Here is a 14,210-nt window from a genome sequence, read left to right as displayed (position 1 = left end):
TAGAGATGCTTGGAAAAGGATTGTCTTGTATTGGAAATGATCTTCCCACCAAAAATAGTTTTGGCACGAAAGAAATATGAGTAGAAAATTGAAGTGGCTAATGATCTTGGTCGCATGATCAATGGACGGTTAAAAATAAAATGATCCAGTTGTTCGCAATCTCTGTCCGAGGAGCGACTAGCAGGGTGACCAACCTGCTGCCTCTTCCAGCTGCCGAGCATGGCCATGGCAGGAGCCTGCACTCCCCTCTCCTACAGCTGCTGATTCCTCTGCCTAGTCAGGGTTTCAATCCTCAATATGCAGAAGAAGATGTGGACCATCTGTTGTGTAGTGGGCTCATTGCCTCTTAGGTTTCGGATTTCTTTTCCAAATTATTCGATGTGCATTTGCAAAGGAACCAGTCCATCCCTCAGAGAATGATATTCTGGACATCTAGAGCGAAAAAGCCTATCATTTTCCGGGCTCTCAGAGGTCCAGCTTCCAGTTTTATTGTCTGGGAGATATGGCTGAGGCGAAATGCTTGTAGGTTTGAGGAAAAGAAATTCTCCGCATTAGCTAAAGGAGGCTGGTACGAATTTGCAGCTTGAAGGCCAAGGATCCCTTTTAGAATTGGCAACTCTGGAAAAGCTGAGGATGAAAGGAAACTTTGGGAGAGCTAAGATGAACTTAGAGCTGGTGGTGTCTGTAGGGTATTAGTGGAGGTGGTGGTGTCTGCAGAGATCATACAGGAAAGATGGTTTTTGCCTTCCACAACTGCTATGACTCCATTTCCAAGAATTGTGCGGAAGCCCAAGCTATGTTAGATGGGCTTCGGTTTTCCGAAAATTTAGGCCCAAGCCGACATTTCTTTGTCGAACATGGACAGAGCGTTGGGGTATTTCGTTTCTTTTTAAGTCGGATTGGGATCAGATCACCGACTCTGTTTGGCCAATCCCGGGATTTAACTTCCAATCCCTTCCAATACCATCCAATCCCTTCCAATCCGACCGGCCAAACGGGCCCTAAGATTTTTGGGCTCACTTAAGCTTTGGATTGCCTCTTTTACGGGTGTGACCTCGGGCTGTGTTGACGTCACTAAGTCCTGTGGGCACCATCATGATTTTATATGTTATATCTACACTGTCCATCAATTTTTTGAGATCATTTTAACATATGAAACCAAAATTTAGGTAGATCTAAAGCTCAAGTGGAACACACCACATAAAGCAAGGGGACAATGACAATGACCATTGAAATCGAGCCTACCATAATGTTTACTAGCAATCCAAATTGTTCATAAGGTCACACAGAACTAGATGAAGGATAAAAAATAAAAATAAAAATAAAAATAAAATTGATCTAAAACTTCTATTACCCCCAAGAGTTTTGAATGATAGACATTTAATCTCCATTGCTTTTTGTAGTGTGGCCCACTTGAGCTTTGGATCTGACTCCTTTTTGGGGTCGTGGCCTAAAATGATCTCTCCAAATGGATAGACAGTGTGGATATAAACAGATACATCATGGTGGGGCCCACAGAACTTGGTGACATCAACACGCCACCAAGGTGCAATCCACTACCATTAATTTCCGTTTCACGTGCATGAGACTAAGAAAAAAATGAATAAATAAATAAATAATTAGTTGCTCTTATGGTATCAACATTAACATCTTCATGGTGCATTACAGATTACACATAAAAACCATGCTAGACATCGACTCTTAACGGCACTGATTATATCCGTCCTGTCCCTGCTGGATGGAATCGGTCTAGGAAGGGCTACGTGAGGCCCACCATAATGTATGGGTTCTATCCACGCCGTCCATCCATTTTTTCAAATCGTTTTAAGATACGAGCCCAAATATGAGGCAGATCCGAGGCTCACCACAAAGTGGGGATTGAATTCCCACCATTAAAAACTTACAGGGGGCCACAGAAGTTTTGGATCAAGCTGACTTTTTTGTTTTCCCTTCATCCAAATGAAAAGGGTGGATAAAACACATACATCACGGTCGGTCCCACAAAGCCCCTTCGTGGGGACCGATTTCCATGGAGGCAGGAGCAGGACCCATCGTCTTTTGATTTCCAACCCACCTGGGAAGTAGTCTAGGCTTGTTTTGGGCTTGGGCGTTGATTTTTAAGCCCAGGCCTAGTTCGGCTGACTTTCGTAGCTTTTTCGAGCCAAGTTGGAGATGGGTCGTATGATTCTGGACCATGGCAAGCTTAGATTGATATAAGGTTGGGTCATAGTTGGAAAAATGAGTGGTAATATAGATCTTTCTCATTGGATAATTTCATCATCAGCAGATTGGCCAAAGCTATGGAGAGGAATCTATGATCATATACAGTCTATTATATTGTATCATGTGTGTGACATCCAACCCGTCCAAAAATTGCACCCCACTATGAAAATTGGATGTCCCAAGATAAGACCAATCCAATCATCAGGTGGGTCACACCATGATTTTAATCCAACTAAGCAGAGATGAAAGGTCCATATATAGTAATGGAGTCAGATCTGTCCGTTAAAGTACCTGGATGAAAGGCCCAAATCCGTTATGTCATAATTCACCAAAAATTGGCAGAGATCTACACCATTTTGATCCGCTCACAGACGGCTCAGATCTACTAGTCTATCCATTGGTTATCATCCTGGAAAGAGTCTCTTAGATGTGACCATTGCTCTTCAACAAGTGAACTGTTCAGATCTGTAGATATGTCTCATTGTTGGCTGGATGACGTAGATCCAAGCATCCCATATTGTAAGAGGCATGTTGATCGGTTACCATCATCTATAGGTTCAATCAGATGAATTCTTTTGTTTGTTTGTTTATTTTTTAATCGGAAGGGCGGGCCTGGGATTGAAATTTTAGTCCGTTATATAGGCTGGGACAATGATGAATGGTCCAGACTGGCCTGTTGGCCTAATTCAATCATCACAAGTGGGCCACCATTACACAAAAAGAATGGATGGTTCAAGGACACTTGTGAACGGACGCTGCTTAGCTGCAGCCCGGAACCGTAATTGGACGGGACCTGACCATGGGACCCACCTCGATATATGCATTGTATATCTATGCCGTCCATCCTTTTGTTCCAGCTTATTTTAGGTCATAGTCCCAAAAATTTAGGTAGAAATTTCAGGTGGACCACATTAGAAGAAACAGTGTTCATTGATGATTTAAAACTTTTTTGTAGGCCATAAAAGTTTTTGACCAAGCTGATATTTGTGTTTTCCCATCATCTAAGTCTGTGTGACCTTACCGACAGGATGGATGGCAAATAATCATTGAGAGTGGGTGTTAACAAGTTTTTAATGGTGGGCGTTTAATGACCACTGTTTATTGTGGCGTGGTCCACCTAGGATTTTTATTTCCTTCATTTTTTGAATCTTGCCCTAAAATAAGTAGAAAAAACAGATGGACAGCGTGGATATACAATGCATACATTGATGTCGAGTTGTGTAGGGCCCACCATGATGTGTCTAAAATCAACACTGTGCATTTGATGGGTCCCCTATATCCCAAAAATCAGCCGCATATGGAATTCAGGTGAGCGATACCATCTAAAACCATATGAAGACATGACTAAAACATATAAAAAGTACTTGGTGGGGCCCACTTGAGTTTTGGATGCGGCTAAAACTTGGTCCGACCCCTCATCCAAGTGGGACACACACAATGGATGGGCTGGATTTTTGAAATACATCTTGGTGGGCCCAATAAATGATTATGAATGTTTTAATGTGAGGATAACTCCCATCAACTGTTACATGTAGTGTGGCCCACCCAAGTCATGGAAACTTCCCATGAGGTCAAGCTGTGTGGGCCCTACCATGATGTGTATAGAACATCAATATCCCAAATATTGATGGGTCTCCTTTAGGTCGTGGGATATCCCAAATATCGGTCCTATGCGGTGAGCCATACCCTCTAAAACCATGTGAAGTCCTGCCTAAGACATAAAAGCACTCGATGGGACCCACATGAGTTTTATATATATATATATATATATATATATATATATATATATATATATATATATATATATATATATAAACACACAATTCCTACAGAGGAGATCTCCGAAGCTTGGTCCACCAACAGTGGGACCAGCCAAACCGGTGGTGAATATTAAGAAACCATGGACCCCACTTGCGAGAACTGAAAAAACCGGCGTACATTGCACAATGCCTCAGACACTGGATCCTATAATTCCTCTTTTCACACAAGATGTACTATGTTTATTCATAGCTGTCACCAATTTTTGTACTTAAGAGTGTGGAATGGGAAATATAGTTATTATTTAATATTAGCATTCTACATAGGTAAGATATTCGTAGTGATGGATTTGACAGTTTGGTGGGCCATAACTCCTTTGGATGTGATCTTTCAGCAATCTTGAAATGCAAGTTGATGTCCTGATTTGGGAACTTCATGACTTGCTTCTAAAGTCAGATTGGAGAGTTATAAGCTGGCATCGATGGTTTAGGTATGACTGACCCTTTCCACCTCACCCTTATAAAGATGGCCCACATGTCTCATGTGGGGCCCATCTGAATCAAGAAATAAGACGTGCACTGCAAGGTTAGGTACCCTAATCTGCTTTTGTAAGAGTAAATTTGGGAGATTTAGAAGTCCAAAAAGTAGATTAATAGAGGGTTCATGTGGGGCCTACATTAATGAATACTAGAGGGCCATCATTATTGTTTCAGTTGATCATAGACATGGGCCTTTTTTTTTTTTTTCGTCACAGTTGATCATACACATGGGCCTGTTGTTACTGTTTTAACTGTTTGTGTAGGCTCCGAGGGATGCACGCTCAGGAGAGATGGGCCCATTCATACAAGTTGAGCCGGCGGTTCGATGAGCCAAGCTATTAATTGAATGGGCACCGTTATTGATTTGGGATCTCTTAGATTGGAAGATCCTAAGGTCTGATCAGTGGCCCACTAATAAATGGGTAAGTAAAAAAGAAAATATCATGGTTCTAAAACTCGATGATCTGACTCGAATCTCAGCCGGCTCAACTTGACTCATCAAGAAATTAACTACAACAATTGGGACTTTTTCCGGCGCTCGAAAGCGCCGCTAAAAACTAAAAAACGCCGCCAAATTCGTTAGTGGCGCTAACCAAGTGCCGATATATGGGTATGTCGGGAAAAGTATTGGCGGCGCTATATGAATTTTACCGGCGCTTGTCTAAGCGCCAATAATTGTATTTTTCCCAACGCCAATAAGCGCCGGTAGGAGTAGTTTCTGAACACTTTTTCTCATGAAAAAGTGCCATAAATTTTCTACACAAGCGCCACTAAAAGCTTTTGTATAGATTTGAGAGGCCCTGTCATGCCAGTAATTTTTTTATTATATATAATTCAATCAAAACCTATATTTTTAAAATATTTGAAACATAAAAATGATGTCATACAAATAAAACTGAATATTAAACAAATTTTATATTACTAGACAATAAAAAAATATATAGTATTTATTACAATACACATCTTCAATTTGATGAGTTGGCTAAAAAATATTAATGTTAATTGATAACTAATACAGTAGATTTCCTTCACTTGAGGGTTATCTGGGGGCCTTATGCCACACAAATATCCTGCAATTTGAGTCTGAAGATCTGCTATGCAAATAAACTTCTTCAAAATGTTCTTGGGCATGATGTATGTGTAGCTTGTCTCTTATAATCAGGAATTACTCACATAAGTTTAGTTTCCAGAACCTTGAAAGTTAAAAAGTGCATACAATGAAAAATAGCCATAATTATTTACCTTAATGTCCTCAGTGTTCACATAAATATGATTGACTCTAAGATATAGATTCGTCGTTGAGATTGCTCTCACACGCCAATCAATTTTAGAACCAAATGTTGCTTGCTCATAGGGGCTTGTTGTGGTGACAATGAGTTCATTGCCGTGCACAATTGTTGTCCTTGTTGTGATTGCTATAAGTTAGCTTGCTTCTTTCATCTGCACTTGAAGATTTACTAAAGATTATTAGCCAAGTGAAACCGGCAAAGAGCAAATCAAGGTTTCGGACTAGGGTGTCAAGCACTGAATCCACGGTGAAGTGAACTATAAGGGCCCGCAGGGATTGTGACGCATGCCTGTGAAGACACCTCTGCCATCATCTCCTTTCCAATGCCTGCATTGCATATGTTCGAGATTGAGCGCATGTGTTTAATGCCATATTGTGATAGAGATCCACAGTGCATCTCAAAAGTCCGTACCTGCACCAGAGAACATAGCTAACAGATTAATGCATGCTTGTATGGAGCTAAAACTGAAAGTGGAATGGATGTCTTGCACAGAACAGGCTCTTATCCATTCTGCTCTGCATTTGAGACAACACAGGAAACAGAACCACATTGGGTGGGATTCCATTTTTCTGCCTTTTCTGCTCCAAAATCAGAACCTGAATGTTTCAGGTTGGAGACTTGTTTTGGATAATGGTTCAGAGGGAGAAGCGAGACGCCTGCCAAACGAATTTGGGATGGCCCAAAAGCAGCCGAAAAGCATGGCATATGCATGCAAAGAATAAAGGAGAAGCTGGAAAATAAAAGGAAATAATGCAAGGTAGTATGAAATGGCTGAACATTGGTACTTAACATTGTCTTGAGGCAATCCCAATCATCTACTAAAGGTTGCCCAGTGGGCCGGACAGCCTTCAGCACCTTTGGGCCCTCTTAGATCCAAAAAGAAGCTTCCCAACGAGCTCGATACTGTTGTCTATGTGCAGACGATGAGCCATTGCGTCAAGCAACTCCTTATGAGCATTGAGTTTCCTAGGAGAGCCTTCAGGGGATTTACGGAACTGGTAAAAAGAGGATAAACAAATAACATGTGCGTCAGGAGGGGAAAAAAGTAAACGCTAAAGAAAAATGAAAGTGCGCTATCCTAAAACTCTTGCTAAGGTAGGTGAATGCAAGATGTAGGCACTCCTGCTAAGGCAGGTGAATGCAAGATGCAGGCCACTTGGTGGCCCGTAGTGACAAATTACATTCTAAGCAGGGAATTTCTCTAGAGACTTTCAGATTTTGACGTGTTTCTTGCAATATTATCAGGAAAATCTGACTAAAACTAAAATATTAAAAAATAGATTTTATAAATCACTAAATAATATTAAAATTTTGAATATGAAGTATAAACTGAGTTATTTTAACTTCTAAATAACTTTTCCGTTAAAATCACGAAGAATTAAAAACTTCTGAGATTTTGAAAGTCTTGCAATATTATTGCAACAATATCATTTAACCAAAATTCCATGATAATATTGTGATATTTTAAGTATCTTAGCAATATTTGTCACAGTGGGTGGGCCCACTGTGTACATCTCATGGCATATAAGTCTGATATGGTCATCATGTGAGACACATGTGTAAGTAGAATGCAACCCACTGGTCATTCCAACTCTGTTATTTCTGCAGACTTGTGGCACAACTAACCTGCTTTTCGGGCCATCAAACATACATGGTGGAGCACATCTCATGAATAAAAGGGATGTGGCAGTCACATGCAACATTGGCATACATTTTGCAAGTAGCCTTCATAATTCTTTAGTTTAAAGCATAGGAAAATCTAAGAATCGTCAAAATGTAGGAACACAAATGCACTGTATGCTCTGATGTAGGAAAAGGAACCAGTGATATCACAATTCACATAAGGAAGTTGACCAACCTTATTCCAGAAATAAAGAAGATCTGCATCTCTTTGGTTCACAGACCTCGAAAATGTTGGCAATGTGTTCTCATTAATGTAACTGAAGTTATAATTACACTACAAGAAATAGGGCCATGGCCGACCGATGAGCTAACCCTTCGCTGGCTGCCAGTTTTAACGGCTGCCGGCAGGGTCCGTATATATAAAAGAGGAAAAAAAAAAAAACCCTGCAACCTAGCGCGACTTTTCTCTCTCTCCCTCTCTCTGCCGCTCTCTGTCTCTCTCTCTCCCCACCGCTTATTCTCTCTCTCTCTCTGCGCCTCTTCCTCTCCGCTCAATCTATCTCTCTACGCCTCTCTCTCTGCACCTCTCCCTCTCCGCTCGATCTACCTCTCAGCCTCTCCCTCTCCGCTCGATCTCTCTATCCCTCTTCACTCTCTCCCTCTCCCCTCTCCCTCTCCGCTTAATCTACCTCTTCCTCTCCCTCTTTTATTTCTTCTTTTCTTTGGTCCAGCAGATTAAGGATCATTATGCAATGTCAGCTCTCTCTCTCTCTCTCTCTCTCTCTCTCTCTCTCTCTCTCTCTCTCTCCCACTCCTTATCTATTCATATCAATTTGGGCTTTTTTTGGCATTTTTTAATCCTTTAAAGTAACATTGTGTAATGATTTGTGTTTTAGGAATTTTTGAGTTTCGAATCCCTAATTAGGGATTTTGTAGTGTTGATTCCCTAATTGTGGATTATAGATTTTAACAAAACTGAAAAATCCCTAATTAGTGGAATTTTCTTTAGAACTATGAAATGCTTTGTTTCTCTTGAGAGTAGCTAGATTGGGAAAATGTTGAAACCATTATCTTCTATGTGATTTTTGTATTCTTGTTTAAACATCTTAATATTGTGCCATCTGCATCTGTTGTATGTGGCTGCAGTACCAAGCCAGTGGTCTGCATTTCCTTCTGCTTGCTTGTACAGGCCATGTTTCACAGCCATGTTTATGGAACACAAATGGAGGTGCGTTTGTGGGTAATTTCATTTACTTCATTTTGTGGGATGAAGCCCTTAAATCTCAGTCAGAATGATTGAATTTTTACAATTCTTGCTATCCTGATTTGTAGATGTTGGAAACACTGAGAACCCAACAGAATTCCAGCATAAATTAGAGCCTTTCAACTAGGGGGGAAAAAAAAAACTGCTTTTTGTGATTTATAGCTTAGCTACGAATGGGACCATGCCATGTGCTTATATAGACCATGAAACTTAAGCAACTTCTTTCATGTCAACTGCTTGATAGTTTAAGTTTTTTTTTTTTTTCTTCAGAATATAATCAAAAGGGTTTTCTTACTCATTGAACAGTACTGCAGAAATGGTGATTCAAAGAAGTTGGCAAGGCATTGATTTTGGAGCACTTTGAGGTGGTTTTTCTTTAGAGCCTGTTTGTTTCTCAGTCTTGACTATATATCCTTGCAGGACACAACAGAGTATCAAAAGTCACTGGCACGTGATATGGAGGATCGCTTGGAAGCGAAATGTGATAGGTTAGGTGATGCCTTTGTAATGGATGAAATGTGATAAGCGAAATTTCCATTTTGTGGATGTTTTATATACCATGTTAGTTGGCTCTAGAACTTCATGAGCTAAAGTTTGCTGACATTCATTTTGATGAAAGTCCATGGTAAATAGACCATCCTGATGTGATAATAACTGATCCTGAGTTCAAACTGTCTCGATCCCACATAACAATAATCAACTTTAATAACTTGCAGAAGCTTCAAGACGATTTGCAAAAGTTGGGATTAAAGATCAAGCATCATGAGGACAACCTGAAATTTCTGAAGACTCAAACAAACAACTTAGGATGAATCCATTTTTGATATGCAAGGTTAGCTTAATGCTTTTCTTTAGTGTGTTGTCCTTGTATCATCTTGTCTATGATCCATCTTGAATTAGGTATGGCCTTGAAACTAGTTAAAAGCAGAATCAGAAATAGAGTCCATAGTCTATCTATTATTCTGTTCTGTTTTTGAAGCCTGTGTGGCTTTCAATCTAATGCGCTAGGAAAGGTTGGGTCATTTAGATGCTACCCTAGGATTGCATATATGCAAGTGCAACACGATATAACTAGTTACCACTTCATTGCCTTTCTTTTTCTTCTTTTAATATCTATTTCCTATTTCATTGTTAAGGGTGTGAACGGTCAGGCCCACTCGGGCTTGGGTCCAGACTCCAGACTCCTCGGTCTGTTGTTCTGGATCTAATGGACATTTATGCATAATTACTAATTGAGCCAGAAATTGGTTGAGGATCTTCTGATATACTGGGAATTGATGCACTTGTGGGCAATCAAAGTTCCATCTATAGTCTGTCTGCTATATACAAAAGCTCCCTGCACCTTGGAGATACATTTCCTAGCACCTTTTGTAAGTGGATGGTAGTATTTTAGCATGGATTTTGTAGGGACTTTCAATCAATCTGATTGGCCTGAAATCCCTCAAGGACCCACTCCTTTTTTCTTTGGAATGAGAGTTATAAGTGATGTTCCCAACTCCAATGAAAATACAACTACTTTCAGAAGCTTACATTTCAACCTTTGTAGTATGTAGTATGTAGTACGGATGTAAGACAGAGGATCAAACTTTCACTATTTTATGGTGTGCAGCTGACAGAGAGCACGGCCTGCAACCTTTCATGTAAAGCTGCACCTTCCAACTTGTACATGCACTTGGACTCTCTCATCTGTTCTTTGAATATTTGGTATTGCTTGTCTTCTCAATTGGGTCTCATTTTGAACTTCTACATGCACTTGGATACTCTCTCTCTCTCTCTCTCTCTCTCTCTCTCTCTCTCTCTCTCTCTCTCATATACAGATTATAGCTACACAATAGATGGCCAACAATTGAAGAGTTTGGATGACAATCTCATTTTATTAGGACTGCTCTAGCATAGCTCTCATGTGGGAAAATGCAGGCATGCCAACTAATGTGAATGAGATCCACACTGTCCAGCAGGTACATTCCCTAATGAGATCCGTTGTGATGCTAGTGCAACATCCACTCCGTCCATCATTTGAGAAAAATCATGATAGGATTTAAGCCTAATGGTATATTTGTTATGGATTTTTCAGATGAGGAACCTGTTCTATTACATTTATAAAAATTTATATTACATTTATATACCATTAGACTTAACCCAAAATCTCCAAAAACATCCTGATGCTTTTCCTATATACAGGCCTAATGGAACATGCTATGCATAGCTAATATTTCTTCTTTAGAAGTTCACATTTGCTAGAACATTTCCCAAATTAGTTTATCAACAGATCTAATTAAAAGCTTGTGAAACTAATTAGAATGCCAATCAATCTCATCTCTTTACAGGGTTCTCATCATTGATGGATACTTTACTACTGCACATGTTACCTTTGTAGATATTGATTGATCTCTAACTGGTTTTGGGCCTTCTTTCCAACATGCAGATTTTGAACCTTGTTGATGTTCAGTGTCATTCTGGAAGTCTACTTGTTAATTCATGTTGTCTCGCATAAAAGCTAGTTTTAAGTGACAGTTTTTCTATTGACAGGCTGAGAACCCAACTTCAATACCTCAATGCTTCACCATGGCACCTGAGCATCCTTCTGTGTGGACTGGTCTCTGTCCTGGTTTCTTTTCCAACTTTGAGGTAATCTTCCGCCTATTTTATTTCTTGTTTCTTATTGTAATTTCTTTGCTGATGTGGCTTTCCTCGAGCATTGGGTGAACCAAGATGGACATTACTGCTGCTAGAAAATCGACTGAACCTCACCTTGAGTTGTTCCAGTTGTTATCATTAGCACACCACATAGATTACACTTCTAAGGGATATATCCATCATCATTGGCATTTGTGTCTTGTCTTCACTTTCAAAATCTCAGATGCCTTTCCTAGTACTCTACTCCTTGTGACTACTGGTGGTTTACCAAAGAAATTGCAGTTTTGGAAAACCTTATTCATGTGATTTAGCTTATTAAGAAATCTTATACCATCCGGTTCAACCTGGGATACATTTGAAAGAAATTACAGTTTTGGAAAACCTTATTCATGTGTGCCTTTGTCAACCCATTGAATGTTTCTTTTGAGCAGCTTGCGCAGGGTGGTACTGCTATGGGAACTGGATTGAATTCCAAAAAAGGGTATGATTTTTTCTGGGTTTTAAGCAATGTTGCTTTATGGCTATTTGTCAGTGTGATTTGTTGTGGTAGTTATGTACTCATCATTTCTTACAATCTTCATATCTGGGATACTGTTTCTTCTTTTCTTTGCTTTTTTGAGTTTACATTTGCCTTGATATTTGTTAAGCTTGATACCTTTGTACTTCTTGTAGTGTCTCCTTCAGCATATCTCTTGTAAAAATTGCTGCTGCAGTAGCTGATTTATTCATTTTTCTTTTACTGGCAAGAAACCAAATATTTCAGTGTAAGAAAATGGGCGTTAGTGGTATTATTACATTAAAATGATTTTATGTTTTATTGATCTTCTCTATAATATGATTTTACATGTAGAAATGGTGGCATGGATAGGAAGAAGATCATTGCCATAGGTATTATGCTCTAAACCTCTGCATTCTTTTTTCATTGCTTCTTGTTCAGTGATGTTTCGTCAATACGAGGTGATAATTTATAGACCATAGCTGTCCTGAAAATACCATTTTGCCGAAACTGCTGCTACTGGTTTGTGTGCTACTTGCAATTGTATGCTGACTATCTTACACTCCATATGGGTTTCATCATGGTGTGCAATATCTTGAAACTTCTATTGGCTGCTTTATGTTTTGTTTCTTATGGTTTGGAAGAGAGCTTTATGTTTCACACTCTTATTCCCTCTTTATGAATGACTTTCTTTGCAGATAAAACTTAAGAGACTCTGTTTTATGGTTTTGAAGAGAGCTTTATGTTTTGCACTCTTGTCTCCTCTTCATGAATGACTTTCTTTGCAGATAAAGTTTAAAGAACTCTCTTCCTGTGCATCCTTCACTTCTACTAAGTTTTTTATTTTCTGGGTGGCTTCTTTTATTTTTTGGGAAACTTTGCCTTCAAAAAATAGCTCCATTGGTTTGTGTCCTTCCATTGGGAGGTTTTGAGGCATGTTGTTTAGGACATGATTGCTTATGCTAGTTTTTTGTCTTGCGAGATGTAAGTTGCCCCATCGTCTTTACTAATATAGATTGTTCTAGATTATTTATATTGTCAATTGATTTTTTTAAGCCAAGTAAAATCCTTTTGATGTTGATGCAGATTGACTTGTAGCAATCTGCTCCAACTACAACTAGATCGAACACTGAGCTCTGATTTTTCAATCAAATATTTCCGCAACACATCATCTTGATTTTGGTAAAGAGACTGCATGGTGGGGACCACCTGTGAACACAGATAAAGTACTAGCTTCTATATATAGTCTTTTTTTTCATGTACATCACAAATTGTGCTAGGAATTTAGGAATTACTAAAGAATTTATTTCCAGGAAACAAATTCTCCAAGAAATTGAATCTGTTGATTATGTCTGGAAACTGGGAATAAAATTCAGCACATTCTAGAAATGTGCTTGAAGACTTGGAATTCATTACCTTGGAATGTCTACTTATATGACAAATTAAAGAAATATTCACATTTCCCAGGGATTTGCAAGCTTCCCTTAGGCCAAGAATTCAAGAACTGGCCTTTTTCTGGAATTGGCTTGATAACTTCATAGGATTTGTATCCATAATTAGCTGATTCTCTCTCTTTTAATTTTTTTTAGTTGACATAGTTATTTTTTATTTTTTATTCTTATGGCTTAAATTGATGATTCAGGAGATGAAATGACTTGTGATCTTTGAAAACCAATCAATGCAGGAGTTGGAAATTGAGGATCTTGCTAATTTGAATCCTCTGTTTTGATGTACCCCATGGCTTATTTTCCTATTTTTGGAATCCGCTTCTATTTCCCTTTGTCACCTCTATATCTAGCTGTAGACACTTTCTCATGAAATTAGTTTTTATATATATATATATATATATATATATATATATATATATATATATATATATATATATATATATATATATATATATATATATATATATAATCAATTTCTTCAACCTCAACTTCACCTAATTTCGTGCTATTTTCATGTGCTCAAGATTTTGACATGTTTGTTTATCTATATGTTAGAAAGATGATCTTAGAACTGTGATGTCATATCTACAAAGTAACCCAAAATTTTCATGCATAGGTCTTTGGGGACGATTTATGGGTTCTGTCACTAGATAGTTAATCACACAATCATACAGATATATCTGTCAGTGCTTTTGTTAGACTTGCACTCTTGTTCACTTAGCTATCAGATGTCGAATGTGTTCATTGGGTCTGATGAGGATCACTTTTGTCAATGCTTTTGGTTATTCTTTTGAATTAGGTTTGTGTTGAGCCCTCTCTACCATGTGGAATTTGAGGATTTGATTTTCCTGGAGGCAAATGAAAATGTGGTTTGGCTGTCTAATTTTCCAGGAGGCAATTCCAGAATATACCCATGATGATTGTTCCAGAGTA

The 14,210-nt window shown here is 38.8% G+C and overlaps 1 long non-coding RNA gene across 1 annotated transcript; it reads left to right on the top strand.

Annotated features, from left to right (window-relative positions):
* Nucleotides 1-11,829: 11,829 nt before the first annotated feature.
* On the top strand, nt 11,830-13,924 carry LOC131236203 (uncharacterized). The gene is made up of 3 exons (XR_009166633.1): nt 11,830-12,221; nt 12,916-13,055; nt 13,894-13,924. It is a non-coding gene; the product is annotated as an uncharacterized LOC131236203 (long non-coding RNA).
* The last annotated feature ends 286 nt before the right edge of the window (nt 13,925-14,210 follow it).

Source organism: Magnolia sinica, unplaced genomic scaffold (genome assembly GCF_029962835.1).
Source record: "Magnolia sinica isolate HGM2019 unplaced genomic scaffold, MsV1 ctg293, whole genome shotgun sequence".
In the NCBI taxonomy this organism is placed as follows: domain Eukaryota; kingdom Viridiplantae; phylum Streptophyta; class Magnoliopsida; order Magnoliales; family Magnoliaceae; genus Magnolia; species Magnolia sinica.
The sequence above is the reverse complement of the archived record's forward strand: the minus strand, read 5'-3'. Positions and strand labels throughout refer to the sequence as shown.